Genomic DNA, 8,912 nt, shown 5'->3' with positions numbered 1-8,912 from the left:
TTTTATATACATGTAATTCTATCATTTATTAAGAATAAAGGTAAATTTTCATTCTGAGATGGATATGATTATTTTTAGAAACAATTAAATCTTTGATGGATATGTGATACTCTAAGACATAAAAGATCCTTGACTTTCTTCAGGTGATCAATATTTTGATTTTTAAGCTATTTTTATTTAGGTGTCTGTGTGTGTGTGTGTGCTATGCATGTGCAGTTGTTTGCAGAAGCCAGGGGGTGCCAGATCCCCTTGAACTGAAGTCACAGGCAACTGTAAGCTGCCCAATGTGGGTGCTGGATCTGAACTCAAGTCCTCTGGAAGAGCAGCAAGTGCTTTTAACCTCTGAGCCATCTCTCCAGATGCAACATTTTGATTGTTAAGTTGTCAGTGTTGATTCTGATTTTGCTTCTTTCTGTAAACACCACAAAACAGAAAGAGTATATTTAGGGCCATTTCAGAAATTATTGAAAAGTGTGTCTTAATCCAAAATTCACTTCATAAAAACTTTTTGTGAATATCAAATCAGCATCTCAAAAGTTGGGGATTTAGTGTGCTTGGTTTTGGTCCCCAGCATTCAAAATAACAAAATCAAGTGGCTGGAACCTCCAGTTCGCTCCTGCTTGATCCGGAAAGCCCCATTCCTCTTTCTCAAACCCTGCCCTCTCAGAGAATCTCCAACAAAAAAAAGGCACCAAAAAGCCCAGCTTCACATCCTCTTGTGGCTGTGGCAGCCTCCTCCCTGAAGTTGCCAGCAGTCCAAGTCCCTGCTTAAAGTGCTCAGCTTTTGATCATACTCGGCTACAACCCCAACCTGTAGTGAGCACACCATCACCTCTCACCTACAGGCTATATAAGCTCCCTGCTTTAGTTCGGACGTGTGACTTCTCCCGCCTTGATCTCTGGGGCTGCCTTGATCATCCGGAAGTTGCTTTGCTCTCATAAACCTGTTCTTTTACTTTTTTCAATTCAACTTGATTTAGCTAACTTTGTTGGTGGAGAAACCTATTATTGTGTTACAGAAAACCTATTAAGTAACTCAGTTTTTGTTTATCAATTTTTCAAAATCAAACATTCTAACTCAATGCAATGCCAAGGTACACTAACTTCGTAATTCCATGGTGAAGAAAGATGGACAATGCTAAGAACCTTTGTTTTTCTATAATTAAACTATTATATGTCTATAAAAGCAGAAAACTTTGTATTTAGTAGTAAAAATACCACAGTTTGGTAGAATGCTTGCACAGTATGCACGAAGCCTTGGGTTCCGGCACTCTATGAAGTAGGCATGAATGTACATGCCTACAATCTCAACCTTGGGTGGGGGAGGCAGAAGACTAGGAGTTCAAAGTCATTCTCATGCACATATTAGGATCAGCATGGGATACATAATATCTCAGACATATATGCACACACATGCTCAGTGTATAACATGAGGAGTACTCTCTCAAGCACCTCAGATTCCTCGTGTTGCCTTTCAAATTTTTATTTTGTGTTCACAAATTTTTTACCATTGACTAACTCATGACCTCATGACAGACTTGCAAGCATCTATTTCAAAAGCTGTGGCCTTTGGGACACGGCTCCAGGCATGTGTGTCACAGTGTTTCCAGAGAGTTTTAACTCAGAAAGGAAAACCTGCTGTAAATGTTTGTGGCGCTATCCCATGGACTGGGGGTGGGGGTGATGGGTCAGACTGAATAAAAGAGAGAAAAGGAGAAAAAGAGGATTCCTGGCTCTCTGCTTCCTCATGCTATGAGCTGTGAGGAAGAAGGGCCTAGCCCCCACCATCACACCCTGCTGTCTTCCTCTACTTGATGGATCTTCTTTCTTATAGAGCCCAGGACCACCAGCCCAGGAGCAGCCCCACCCACAATGGGCTGGGCCCTTTCCCATGAATCACAATTAGGAAAATGCCTTACCCTTACAGGCTTGTCTACTGCCTAGTCTTATGGAGGCATTTTCTCAATGCCTTCCCCTTGATGGGCTGTACTCTTCATACTCTGAGCCAAAATAAACTCCTAGCCTAAGATGCTGTTGGTCATAGCTCTTCTAAAAGTAACTTTTTTTTTCTTTTTCATAAACTTTTTAATTCTTTGGGAATTTCACATCATGCACCTAGATCCAACACCTACCAGTCCTTCCATGTCTACCCTCTACCTTTGTAATCCCCACAAAGGAAATTTTTTTAAAAAATTAAAATTTAAAAAAGAAAAGAAAAAGAAAAAATCTTGCTGATCCCCCCGCTTGGGCAATGACTTACTTTTCCATCAGCTGCAGATGCAGAGTTCTCTCTAACACCCATCACAGCTGTCTTATCTTCAGTTCTGCTGTGTGTGTGTGTGTGTGTGTGTGTGTGCTACGTTGCTCCTCCTTTCCTGCTCTCCATCACACATCTGTTCACTATGGAACCTTGGCGTGTCACACAGTAGATCCTTTTGCCCAAACAACCTTGCCCATAAACATCTACTGCAATGACTCAGGGTTCCACTACAGCATCAACACTGGATCCTCACTGAGACTCCTCTCTACCATCCTGCTGTTGCCTAGAGTCATGGAGATCCTGCAGTTATGGTTTCTCCGGCTCTCCCATGCCGGTGCCATCAGTGCCCTGTGACCAGTGAGGGCCACCCCTTGCTCAGGGTGCGAGGGGAAATGGGGAGTGGGAGGAGATTGGCAGAGTCAGCTCCCCCCAGCTCACACCATGGGGCCAGCTCTCCTGTGGCCATGCCATACCAGTATACTATATCACACCACAGCCATACCAGCTGTGTGGCAGTTGGTAAGAGACAGGGTAACTCTCCCACTACTGATGAGGGGCAGGGCCTGCTCAGCACTGCCCTCAGACATCAACACGGCCTCAGGCAGCAACCCAGGCCACAGGCATCCACACGACTACAGGTGATAATACGGACAACAGTCATGGATGTTCTTCCGCCCAACCAGTGCTGTGTGGCAGAGGGCCAGGGCTCTAAACATAGACTTACCTTGGCTTACGACTCCAGAAATTTCAGCCGGGTGCTCGCCTCCATTGATTCTAGATCTACAGTAAGGCAGAATACCATGGTGCTAGCGATATGAGGATGAGGTTTCTCACCTGCAATGGACAGGAAACAGGAAGGGACCCAGAACCAGCTATAACTGTCTAAAGCACACCCCTAAGGACCTCCTTCCTCAGGCCCTACCTCTGGAAATAGCATCACTAGGTAGAGTCCAGGTATTGAACATTTGAGCCTCTGGGGAACATGACCTGTTCAAACCATAAAAATAGGCATGTATAATCAATTGCCAAAAAATTATTGTACCAATCAATTGCACAGTATTCGGATTTGCTGTATTGAAGCACAAGGCCCTTGTTATATACGATTTTGGTTGCTATAGTCAAAGTAATCAACTGAGGATTGAATGATTAGAAGTATTGTGTGAGAAGGGACTCAATGTCTGTCCAGTGAGGATCTGATTCATCAGGAAAGGTAGTTTCTGGAAAGTTGAGCTGGGAACTGATTGCAGATGTAATGGTTGTCCCTTTAAGAGACAAGCCACACTGACTGCCTCCCCCATCCACTGAGGCATGCTGATCTTCAGCTTCCAGCCTGGGTCCCTTACTTTTCTGTCTCCCTCTCGAAGAGGCAGCTTCTGCCTATTCTTTCTCCCCACTTCTCCTCTTCCCCCTCTCTGTTTCTCTCTCTCTCTCTCCTCTTCTCCCCTTTCCCCCTCCATAGCCCACTAAGTAAATATCCAACCTCACTCTGCATGGCATGCCTATCCATGTCTCTGTCTCTTACCTGCCACGTGACATTCCTGCTCAGGACCAGCCACCTTCAGAGACCTGTGGCATGGTCTCATGGCATGTCCATCCGTCTGTCTCTCCTCATGGGACTGGCTGCCCCATCAAGGTCTCTCACCCACCACACGGCTCCCTGCCTAGGACTTGTGGCCTGCTGCAGCCACTTGGGGAACTGTGCCATCCCTGCCTAGGACTGGCTGCTCGCAGGACCCGCTATCCACTGCCTGGCACAACTTCAGGGACCTGCAGCATGGTCTCATGGCCTGCTGCCTGCTGCAGCCACTCAGGGATCCACATCATTTTACTTAAACCATAGCAGTATATACTTTTAAGTATCTTACAAAAATACTTTATATTTAATCCAACCCTGCTTTACCTGTTAAGTTGAAAGCCAGTACAGTCAAGCTTGGACCCAGCTCTCCAGGCAGATTCTATACTGTAGTTATACCTGATAAACAGCCCTCAACTGCTCAAAGATCTGGGGAATATGGCATTTAAATATTTAATTATTAAAAGACTTTTTTTATATAACAAAAAGAGACAGGTTGGCTCCTAGCAGCAGCACTCTACTTCCTCCAAAGAAGACAGAAGACAAATGGGCACAGAACAATACCCATCTGCAATTTGCTTCAACTGCCAAGTGCTGACCACTGGGAAAAACTGCCTTTCATCTAAACTGAAGATCTCCAGATGTGGACAGAATTGCTGGAATCAACAGCCTAACTGCTCAGGTCAAGGTAGGCTTGTCTTCCTACAGATTCCTTAGCCCACAGGATCTTCTGGAGCCAGGAAAGCCCTGCACTAAACAGTAAAAGGCAAATACAACCCTCAGCGACCATGGAGGACCCTGAGGAGTAGCTCTAGGTGCCAACCAAGTAAGTTCTCTGTAGTTTTTTAATCAATAACTCAAGTAAAATTTTATCCTTCTCAAAGATCTCTGATGTGGTTTGACAGCTGAGAAGTTTTGTCAGTTTAAAAGGACAGTCTCACCAAGCAAATTTCAGTAAAATACAAATACAAGACCTGCAAGCTATAAAGGTGTGAAGACAAATACAAGTTGTCAAATTTCTCTCTCACCCTGCCTTCCATAGTCTTAAAATACTTTTCATTGTGCAAAAATATATGTCACAGTCATTCTGACATAAATATGCTACTGTTTATACAACGTATATGTCTAAAACTTCTGTTTTCACAAACCAAAAGAATTCTTGTGAGGTCCAGGGAGTCAACTTGAAGAGTCCACCTTAAACAGGTCAGATACACCACGTTCAATTTCCTGGTCCAAAATTTTTTTTACTAAACTTAACTTTGTCCTCTGTACTGACAATATCTTAAACAGGTGTAAGAAACACCAGACATTTCCATACCACGAACACCAGACAGGAACAAACAGACCAGATATGCCAGGACGTGACTAGAACCCAGCCTTCTCAGGTTCCCCCTAAGACGACACCCACAAATAAGCAGGAAGCAGTCTTGAGAATCTGCTGCCCCAATTCCTTTACCCTGTGGTGCCTAACCTCTCGTCTTTTTATTATAAAAAAGAGATGGGAATGTAATGGTCTGCTCTGTCCCTTTAAGAGACAAGCCACCCCCTCTCCCTCTCCCGTCCACTGAGGCAAGCTGATCTTCAGCTTCCAGCCTGAGTCCCTTCCTTTTCTGTCTCCCTCTTGAAGAGACAGCTTCTGTCCATCCCTTCTCCCCACTTCTCTTCTTCCCCCTCTCTGTTTCTCTCTGTGTGTTTCTCTCTCTCTCTCTCTGTTTCTCTGTTTCTCTCTCTCCCTCTCTGTCTGCTTCTCTCTGCTCTTCTCTCCTCCCCTTTCCCCTCCATAACCCATTAAATAAATATCTAACCTCACTCTGCCTAGGACCAGCCACCTTTGGAGACCTGCAGTGTGGTCTCATGGCATGCCCATCTGTCTGTCTCTCCTCATGGGACTGGCTGCCCCATCGAGGTCTCTCACCCACCATATGGCTCCCTGCCTGGGACTCGTGGTCTGCTGCAGCTACTTGGGGAACTGTGCCATCTCTGCCTAGGACTGGCTGCTCTCAGGACCCACAGCCTGCTGCCTGCCACCACTTTGGGGACCTGCAATGTGGTCTCATGGTCTGCTGCCTGCTGCAGCAACTCGGGGATCCATAGTATTTTACTTTTACCGTTACAGCAGAGACCTTGAATATAGGTTTGAATTGTTGAGTTGCCTGTGTGGGGAGCTGCAGAATGCTTCTGTAAGGGGTCTGACTTGCCCAGGTTAAGTCAAGCCTTGATGAATTTGACAGAGATCTGTGAAACAGACAGAACAAGAGCCAGAGTCATATCCCTAGGTTAAATACATCAGAACCGAAAGAGAAACACAGGGAACCAAACTAGAAAAAAAGAAAAGAAAAAGACAGGAATTTTGGTGGCTAATCCTATGAATAGGTTGGAGATGGGGGTAGGGGATTCAATTGCATCCTTTAACTGGGCATGGTGGTTCATGCCTGTAATCCCAGCACCAGTAAAGCCAACATAGGAGGACAGCCATGAGTTTGAGGCCAGCCTGGACTATGGAGTGAGACCCTGTCTCCAAAACAACCAAACAAAATCCAATAACAGCAACAACAAAATACAAATAAGTTGTATGGACACTGTGTACCAAAGAGGAGAATTTGGGAGTATATGTATACATATCGTCATATTCTCCCAGGACAATGGAACATTTCTTCTCAAAGAAGTAATTGTTGTACAGGGTTGGAGAAAAGGTTTAGCAGTTAAGTGTGCTTTCTGCTCTTCCAGAAGACCAAGTTCCTTTACCAGCACCCAAGGTGAGCAGCTCACCACTGCCTTTAACTCTCAAGCTCCACAATCTCCAACACTGTTCTGGTCTCCATGGGCATCTGTACACACATGTGGTACACACACACACACACACACACACACACACACTCACACTACATTAACTACATAAAATAATTTTTTCCTTTTTTGGTTTTTCAAGACAGGTTTTCATTTTTTTAAAAAATTGTTGTTGTTTTTGAGACAGGGTTTGTGTACCCTTGGCTGTCCTGGAACTAGCTTTGTAAACCAGGCTGGCCTCGAACTCACAAAGATTCACCTGCCTCTGCGCTGTGAGTGTTGGGATTTAAGGCGTGTGCCACCACTGCAAGCCATAAAAATAAAAAATTTAAAAAGTAGTTCTACCCAGAAATAATGTATTATTTCTCACTTCTAGCAAAATTCTGGGTACCTTCCCAGATCCGGTTTTCTTATTTCTCATACTTGACTTCAGAACTCCTAACTTTCATCCATACCCTTCAGATGCCGAGTGGGGATGGGACAGGAGGACAAAGCTGTCACCCTCCGTGATCTCCTTAGAGTAGAAGGCCAGCAGAAGAAAGATAGCAAGTCTAAGGTGAAGGTGTGGGCAGGATGAACAGCAGGTTCCAGGACAGCGACAGTGGAGAGCTCTGGCCCCTCTAAGGGTCAAGGGGATGTGGTGACAGCGTGGTGACAGACAGGCACCCAGAGACAGCTGAAGCTGGAGGAGGGAATGGCCTGAACGCTGCTGCAGTCTTAGCTGAGGAATGTGACAGTCGGGTGTCAACTCACCTGCCACAGGCTAAAGTTTCTGGATCTTTGCTTCCTGCTAGGGCTCACAGTGGGAGGAACCCATGTGAACCCCGAATGTGAAGGGGCTTAGTGGGCATGGCTCCTTCAAGTCTCCAGGGACAGAGCAAAGCGATGTAGAGAGAAGAGGGGGCCTTTGGGGACAAAGGGAACATTCAGCTGGCGGCTACCGATCACAGGAGCACAGACAGGTACCACAAACCTGGCCTGGGCTTCCTTGGCTCTGCCGCTAACCAGACTGTAGGTCTGAGATCAAACTCGGAGTAGAACCCGCTGACACAGAGCAAAATGAAAGCAACTAAGTTCTCTGCCTCCCGGCTCCAGGTCTCCTGAAGCCATACCATAGTTTGCTTTCATAAAATCCAGAAAACATAGAGAAAAGAAAAGAGAAATCCCTCTTTGGGAAGACAGTCTAGGAAGTTCCTGTTTCTTATAACTAAGAAACTTCAGGAGGCGCATTCCGCCTTTTCAAGACAAGGCTCAGGCAGTGTAGCCTGGAATCCCAGTACTTGGGAGACCAAGGCAGCAACACCTCCCATACCACCACATCATAAACAACTGAAAAGAGAAGCAAAGGGCCAACGAGACAGCTCAACAGGTAAAGGCCAAACCTAAGGGTGCCAGTTCTACCCCCAGGGCCTACTTGGTAGAAGGAAAGAACTGACTCTTGCAAGTTGTCCTCTGACCTACACCTACACAATAAACTTAATAAAAATATAAATAAATTAATAAGCAAAGGATTCAGGATCTAAGCAAGATGCAGCTGTCTCTTCCCTGAGGGAGCCGACATTCCCAGGAGGGCTGCTTAACTCCGGCACTGTGGAGTTTTCTAGGACTCCCTAAGCCTGATAAAAGCAGTTTCAAAAACCCGAAGGAACTCCACCCTAAACCTAAGTGCCCAGCAGGGAAAGGAGCCTCTCTGCCAACTGAGGAACTGTCATGCACGGCTAGCTCAAGCCTAAATATTACACAGTGGCCAAGAGGGAGACCAACCTTAGACTTACAAAACCGCAGTCGGGTCCTTCCAAGCACTCCTAGGAGAGATGTGTATTTTGAAAATGTTACAATCCTTTGCTAAATATCAAGGTCAGGGCTGGCAGTGCTCTCTGCTCCTGGCACAGTCTGTCCTTCCAGCCTCCGTGGGAGGCTGAACAGGGAGCGAGATTGGCCTTGAGTACCTCAGCCCTAGGAAGGGGTGGGCTCTCCAGCTTCCCCTCCCAGGGCCCCCAGGCCCACACCCTGTCAGTTTCCCTTCCTCAGAGCAAGAAGGTGAGGTGAGGTAATGTCTCTGGAACCCCACAGTGGCAAGAAGATGAGAAGAATCCGAGAAATGCTGTGTTTAATTTAAAGCAGACCCAGCCTGCCGCCAGGCTGCAATTTCACTCAGAATAACCAGTTTGTTTTTCTTGGACATTCCAGGAACCCAGTGGCCACCCCATGTCAAAGCCGAGCAGAAATGCTCACAGGACCCCTTGCTGCTCAGGCCCTACCGATTGCTTTCTCCTCCCTCTGGCCGGGCAC

General features: G+C 46.1%; 1 long non-coding RNA gene across 5 annotated transcripts; it reads right to left on the bottom strand.

Moving 5' to 3' along the window:
* On the bottom strand, positions 1-8,621 carry LOC125389223 (uncharacterized). 5 transcript variants are annotated; one of them, XR_015002293.2, is made up of 5 exons: positions 8,385-8,621; positions 5,942-6,068; positions 3,183-3,247; positions 2,985-3,040; positions 1-412 (listed from the first exon to the last, which is right to left on the bottom strand). It is a non-coding gene; the product is annotated as an uncharacterized LOC125389223 (long non-coding RNA). The 5 variants fall into 5 exon arrangements; XR_015002290.2 differs by having other exon boundaries at positions 2,985-3,094; positions 5,957-6,068; positions 8,385-8,620; XR_007228602.3 differs by having other exon boundaries at positions 2,985-3,094; positions 8,385-8,619.
* Between the last annotated feature and the right edge of the window lie 291 nt (positions 8,622-8,912).

This window comes from Myodes glareolus, chromosome 6 (assembly GCF_982192425.1).
Source record: "Myodes glareolus chromosome 6, mMyoGla1.1, whole genome shotgun sequence".
In the NCBI taxonomy this organism is placed as follows: domain Eukaryota; kingdom Metazoa; phylum Chordata; class Mammalia; order Rodentia; family Cricetidae; genus Myodes; species Myodes glareolus.
This window is presented reverse-complemented; position numbering and strand designations above follow the sequence as displayed.